The following is a 7111-nucleotide window of genomic DNA, read 5'->3' as shown; positions in this document are numbered from 1 at the left end:
CAGGAGGATGCTCCCTGCAAACACACTGTGGTAATGCTGCCAGTGCCTGCCAGCCCTTCCACACCTGCAGGATCACAGCTGGCACTTTAATAGGATTTGGGACAGCGCTGCAGGGGATGATGAGTGTATAAAGCTGTTCCTATTCTTTCCCACGTGATTTCTTCCATTTTCTAATTTTGCACCATGATGAAATCGGGGCCTTCTGAAGTTTTCCCCCAGAAGGACCCAGAGGGCTCAGAGGTTGCAAAACCTCCCGGTGCCACCTTATCTGCCAGTGCTTGTGCTGCACTCCAGGCTAAACACAGCTGCTGCCAAGCACCAGATGAACTTTCTCTCAAGGACAATACCAGCATAAGGAGCTTTTAAAAGGGTATTAGGAGCTTTAGATGTAGCTTTGGTTCCGTGTTTGCCGGCCCAGAGAAGGGCTGTAAGTCCTGCTCCCTCACGCTGATCTCACACCCGGATGTTTCAGGGTTCCTTTGTGTGCTCCTCTCCCTCAGACACATAATTTTCCTCTCAAGCCACAGCAGAGAAGAGCAGATTTTGCATAAATTCACAGAACCAGCACAGTTGGAAGAGACCTTCAAACAGCATGTCCCCAAGTGCTACATCCAGACAGCACCACCTTCCTGGGCAACTTGTTCCATTGCCTGACTGCTTTTCCAGCCAAAGCTTTTTCAGATATCCAGTCTGAACCTCCCCTGATGCAACTTCAGGCTGTTTCCTCTGGTCCTTTCACTTAAAGCATGTCAGAAGAGCCTGGCCACACCTCACCACATCTTCCTGTCAGGGAATTGTAGAGAGAAATGAGGTGTCCCCTGAGCCTGCTTTTCTCCAGACTGAACAATCCCAGTTTCCTCAGCTACTGCAGAGATTTCTGTCCTGTTCCCCTCCTTCCTTCCATGCTATCTGACTTTTTCATCCCTAATCCTAGTACTGTGGATCTGTTCTCAGCCTTCCTGCATGCTCTGCCTCCCTGCTCTCCAGCTCCATGGACACACTTTTCCAAGGCTGCCAGGACCTTTCCACACTGGAGTTAAGCCTTGCCATGTCCCTCACCATGTGCACTGCACCTTCCAGGGAATATCCTGCCTGATGGAGTGCCAGCCTTGTTGTTGTCCACTATGGATGAGATAACGTCTCTCAAATCTGGATCTCTGACACCAGGGCGTCCAACCCCTCTCGCTCGTGGCTGCACTCCAGTTTCAGGACAGAAATGACCAGGAGAAATGTGAGAAGTTAGTGACATTCTTGGCTTGGGAATCTGCAGCCTGGCATGGAATGAGATCAAAAGAGATCAGTGTTATTTTCAAGGCCTTGTTTTGTGATGCACTTTCATACACACCGTTCCAAAGAGGCTTTTGGGCTCCAGGTGAACCTTGCTGAGGAGAGTGGGACAGGTTATTTTTATTGATGGAGCACACTGGGACAAGAACAGCCTTTAAAAAAGAATTGTGGTGCATTGTGGCTGTTTATTCCCTGCACACTGTTTTCCTTGAGACAGAAGAGCCAAGGGATAGACAGGAATGCATCCTGCTTTTCCTGGCAGGAGTATTGCCAGGAAACCATTGTGAGTGCCAGCCTCACAGGACAGGGGGATTTTCAGATGGTGCCCATGAATCCGGGATAAAGCTCTCAGAACATGCAAGGATGTGCTTAAAAGGGAGTTGAGAGTGGCAGCCAGAAAAGCAGTTTATAGAATTCACTTGTATGGATGAAAGGAAAAGCTTAAATGGTCTCGATGGTTGGAGCCCAGAGCAGCCTTGGTACAATCAAGGCACGTTGGCTTTTGAGATAGTGATGAAGTGCAGTGCTGGGAACCACCCACCAGCCATGCCAGGACAGCTCCAGTGTCTTCATCACTTTGTCACAAAAGGAGCAGCAGTCTCCATCCTCTCAGAGCTGGGTTCCAACAGCCTCTTCCTCTCCCAGGCTGCCTCCAGAGGGGTGAGAAATCAGCGTGCAGTTTGGTGCTGGTGTTTGCAGCACGTGCATGAGAGTGATGGGGGAGGAATCCAAGACTTTTTGTTGGTCTAATCAGATAAAAATCTTGCTGAAATCCCTACTGGTGCAGGAACACGCTCTTGTCACACAGATGAATTCCGCCAGTGGCCATGACTGTACAAGAGGCAGATAAGCACCAGAGCATCTGTTGAGGAGAGGAGATTACCCAGAGCTAATGCTCTAAAAGTGGCTGCAAACATGAGCAAACTGGAGAATTCCTTACAGACAGAGAGTTCAGCAGCATTTTTGCAGTAAACAAGTCACTAGAGCTCTTGGCCATTGCAGGGAGGGGAGCTCAGCTCTGTTTGCTGTGCCAGGACTTGTGTCCAGCCAGGCTCAGAGAGGATGAGCCATCCTGCCATCATGAGCTGATGTAACCCCAGCTCTTTCTGTGGATCTTTCTCCCCAGCCTGTACTGTGAGAGTGCCTGGGACACCCAGAAATGGCATCACATATCACAGACCCCCAGAATGGTTTGGGTTGGAAGGGATCTAAAAGATGATTTTGTTCCAAAATCCCTGCCATGGGATGTTCACCTTCCACTAGCCCAGGTAAGTGGAATTCTAGTCCTTCTAGTGGAACTCCAGTGGATTTCTCCAAGGGCTTGTGGCTGCCCTTGGGGCGCTGTGCAGGTCTCAGCCTCACAGCAATCCAGTGAAGCTATTAAATATCAATCACTTCCCATGAAGTTGACGTTTTTAATCCCCACGCTGCCTTCTCTTTTCACACACTGGTGGCTGGGGCCTTTCCCCACTGTGAGGGCTTTTCCCCCCCACCTTATTGCTCCCGAGAATTAAAGACATAATAAAGAGCCCTTCAAGCGGATGGGGGGGTGGGAGTGGTGGGTAAAAAAAACAAAACCAGCTTCCTTGTTGGAGCCAGGGATTCATCTGCCTCTCCCCGTGGAGATGAAGAGGCCCTTTCACCCCAGCAACCAGAAGGTTGAAGCTGGATATGTGCTCACCAGCACGGCCGGGGCCGGGAGCTGCCAGCCCGGGGTGTGACGGCGGTGACATTTCTCCCTCAGATTAGAGGGCACGGTGCAGAAACGCATTAGAGTTGCTGGGGAGACTGTCCCTTCATCAGGCTGCAGGCTTGGGAGCGAGCTGGGGTAGCTATGGAACGGGGCCCAGCGTGGCTCCCAGCCCTCTCTGCAGACTGAGGTCAATCAGAGCTGCCGTGCCCACCGCGCTGGCCCAGCACCGAGCAGGCCGGGCCCAGGTGGGAGCCCAGCTCCCCGCTTTGTTCTCCGCTGCTCCCGGCGGTTTTCATTACAAATATCCTCTCACCCAGGGACAGGGAGGCGGGAGAGGGCCCACACAAAGAGAAAGAAAAGGCTGCTTGCTAGCAAACCATAATTACAGGGCTGGGGCTTTCCTGGAGGAGGATTCATACGGATTCGACATGGCAGTGGTTCACACGTCCGGACCCTCCGGGGGCAAGCTCCTGGTTTGATTTCATTATCAGCAAGCTGGGCTGCCGGGAGACTTCTGCCCTCAAATGAGTTCCCAAAAAGGGAAAGTTGCACTTTTTTATTAGTAGGGCTTTGAAAGGAGTTTTGCTGCTGCTGCTCCTTGAGGCCTCTGCATTTGCTGGGGCACGGGATGGGAGAGCACAAGTGCCAGAGTTGGCCTGTCAGCACCAGTTAGTGTGGGAAAAGGTTGCATATAGGTAAAGCCTTATAAAATCATTGTTACCCTTGTAAAACCATGGTCCAGGCCTGCTACTTCAGCTAAGGAGAAGAGGACTATGGGAAAGTGACTCAGCTGAATTGGAGGTAGAAAAACAAGTTATATAACCATTATGTGCTCACATCGTGGTGCATGGGGGTTGACTGAATTATTTTTGTTATGGTTTGGAACTATGCAACTGATAATGGGCTAACTGCTGAAAAAGGCCTGGTTTTTGCAATGAAGTGGTTTTTCTTTGCACCTGCCTGGGGACTCTGTGTCACTGCAGACCCTCACCCACAGGAAAACTTCCTACAGAATCCCAGAATGGCTTGGGTTGGAAGGGCCCTCAAAGCCCATCCAGTTCCAGCCCCTGCCCTGGGCAGGATGGGCATGGACACCTTCCACTATCCCACACTGCTCCAAGCTCTGTCCAGCCTGGCTTTGGACTCCCAGGGATGGGAATCCACATCTCTCTGCTCTGTTATTTAGATGTGGTCACCATCTATTTTAGCAAAAGCTGGTGGACTCAAGCCTTCAAGCATCTCCTAACCCCCGACACGTGGAGACTCTGCTCTCACAGATAAATCTTTGTCCTTTTCCAAGGGAGGTGAAACAGGATCCAGGTATAAATGGATGCAGGTGAAGCAAACTTGACTTTTATGTACTTGTCACAGGTACTGGTGACTTTCCCCACTCCAGCCCAGGTGGGGCAGCTCAGCACCCAGAGCATGGCAGTGTCGGGATGTTTACACAGCTCTGGGTCAGGTAAAACCTCATTTTACACCTGAAATGGCTCAGATCAACCAGGCCAAGCCCATGCAGGAGCTCTGAGAGAACCCAGCCTGTGCCCTACCTGCTCAAAAAGTGTGTTAGATACCTCTCCCTAATGCCTCCTCATGTATTGGACACAAAGCTGAAAGGGGGCCTGTTTGGGGTCACTTTACACCATTTCTCTGGGAAATGCATCTCAGAACCAGATTTTCACCTTGCTTGGTGCTTTGCCAACAACTCTGGGACACTTGTAGGACACTTAGCAGCAGCAGGGCTGATGACGAGACAGAAACCTCAAGGGAAGATGTTTCTGCCATTAGAACACACGCTTTCAGGCAAGTTACCTTGACCCTCTGTGGTTTTATGATGTGTACAAGACAAGGACCAGCACATCAATCCACTCTGCAGTCTCAGAGGTGAGTACACTCATTTCATGACAAGTAGTGAGAGATCTGCTGTCATGGACAGAGCCCCCAGGAGCAGAATTCACTTCATTCCCTGTAAGCTCACAAACAGCATCTACCTCTGTACTTGTGGCTGTCTGAATCCATTATTCTCGGAACAAATGCAGATTGAAGTCTGGGTTTCGGGTAACTAAAAAAATCCCAGAATGGTTTGGACTGGAAGGGACATTAAAGCTCATCTTGTTCCACCCCTGCCATGGCAGGGACTCCTGCCACTGTCCCAGGCTGCTCCAAGCCCTGTCCAAGCTGGCCTTGGGCACTTCCAGGGATCCAGGGGCAGCCCCAGCTGCTCTGGGCACCCTGTGCCAGGGCCTCATCACCCTCACAGGGGGGAATTTCTTCCCAATATTTAATCTCATTCTACCCTTCATCTTAAGGCCATTCTCCTTATCCTGTCCTTGTGAAAAGTCCTTCTCCAGCCTTCATGAAAGGTCCCTTAGGTACCGGAAGGTGAGTTTTGGAAATGAGTCCCAGGTTAATGGTCTGACTCCTCACAAACTCAGACCCCAGTCCAGGATTTGGTTTCCAAACACACCCAAAGTTGCTTTGGTCCTCTCTCTTAATTCCCATCATCTTTTCTTTCTCTCTTTATTTACTTCTTAATTTCCTGCACCCCAAGCCCCGCTGAGCCCAGGCAGTGCCTACATGGGATTGCACTCCACAGCCTTTCCCTGCTCAGGGAAAGGTCAGGGATGGAGGTTAGTGTGGCGAGAAGAAAGGCAGCAGCAGACAGACAGAGAGCTCTCATAAAGGTCTGGCTGTGAGCCTCTCTGAGAAAATGTCAGCTTGGGGAGGCTGTAACAGCTTTAATCTGCAGTACAAGGGGATTAAAAGACTCGTTCTCACAGGACAAAAGGGAACAGAGGGAGCGGAAGGAACAGGACAAGGGGAGAATGAAGCCTGCAAGGGGAGGAAAGGAGAAAGTTAAAGAGCTCAACTCCAAAGAGCATCAGGGCTTAAAGAGCTCCGGCTTGGAGTGTAATAAATGTGAAGTGGCCTGCACAGAAAAGGGGCTTTGGCCAATGGCTTGGCTTTGCTTTTTCACACTAAGCACACACACTTCAGGCTGCTTCAGGAGAGGCAACTTGTTATGTTTGGCTTTGTTGATTTTCAGGGGCAAAGGAGTAGGAGGGGGAAGCAGAAGGTTAATGAGGCTCTGCCAGATGCGGCACTCCAGAGGAGCAGTGGGCACTCTGTGTTTTAAACAGTGATTTAGGGGCTTTGATCCTCACCCCTGCTGTCCCTCAAACCCTCCTTGTCCTCGAGGGCTGGGGTAGAGTGGAGGGCCCTGGGAACAGGAAGGAAGTACGAGGAATTGCGGGACACTCTCCTCAAGTACTGCTTGAGCAACCTTTTCACCCACTCAGCAAGGCTGGGAGAGGAAGAGTAGGACTGAAAGGGTAAGGGAAGAAGGGGACTTTAAATGCTTTTCAAAAGGAAATAAAGAAAAAACAACTTAATGCATCAGTTGCAGGAGATGTAAAGGCCAAGGAGGCACCAGCACAGACAAGGAGCTGTGCTCCAGCAGGGAAACCAGGCACTCCAGACCTGCTCAGGTACTGCAGGAAATGGGGGCTCTCAGGGCTGCTCTGCCTCATCAGCAAGGTTTGGACATGGCAAATATTCCTGAAGGCAGGAGAACTTTTCCCCTGTCAGAGTTTTATTTTAGTCTCCTAAAATCTTTGAAGAAATGACAGGAGAGGAAGGTAAGACACCACTCACAAGTCCTGAGTTTCTTCCATGAACACACTCACCAGCCTCAGGAACTGGCAGAGGAGAAAAGCAGGTGTCCAGCAGGCACTGAATGAAATGAGTGTAACAAGTTGTCATCTTCCACATTACCCACCTTCCCAGCCTTACACACCAGGAGAGGTGTGCCAGGAGAACATCAGACACAATCAAATAAACGTCTAAGGCAGCTTTTCCCTGTTTTAACAGCTCAGTGCTGGGGCCTGGCTGGTATTCTGTGCTCAAATTCTACTGAGAGGGGAAAAAAAACAACTTTGTAACATAATAAGCAAGTTCCAGACAGGAATTAAGGAGTATAGCATATCCAGCAGAGACAGAGGCTGCAGTGGCATTAAGGTAGGAAGAATATAATTACCTGACCTGGACTATGGCCAGGACAATGGTATTCATTTATTTCAACAAAGCCAGAAGTGCCAAAACCTGAATTTTCCATCTGAACCCAGAAGATGG

This window comes from Parus major, chromosome 24 (assembly GCF_001522545.3).
Source record: "Parus major isolate Abel chromosome 24, Parus_major1.1, whole genome shotgun sequence".
Taxonomy (NCBI): domain Eukaryota; kingdom Metazoa; phylum Chordata; class Aves; order Passeriformes; family Paridae; genus Parus; species Parus major.
Note: the sequence above shows the minus strand (reverse complement) of the source record.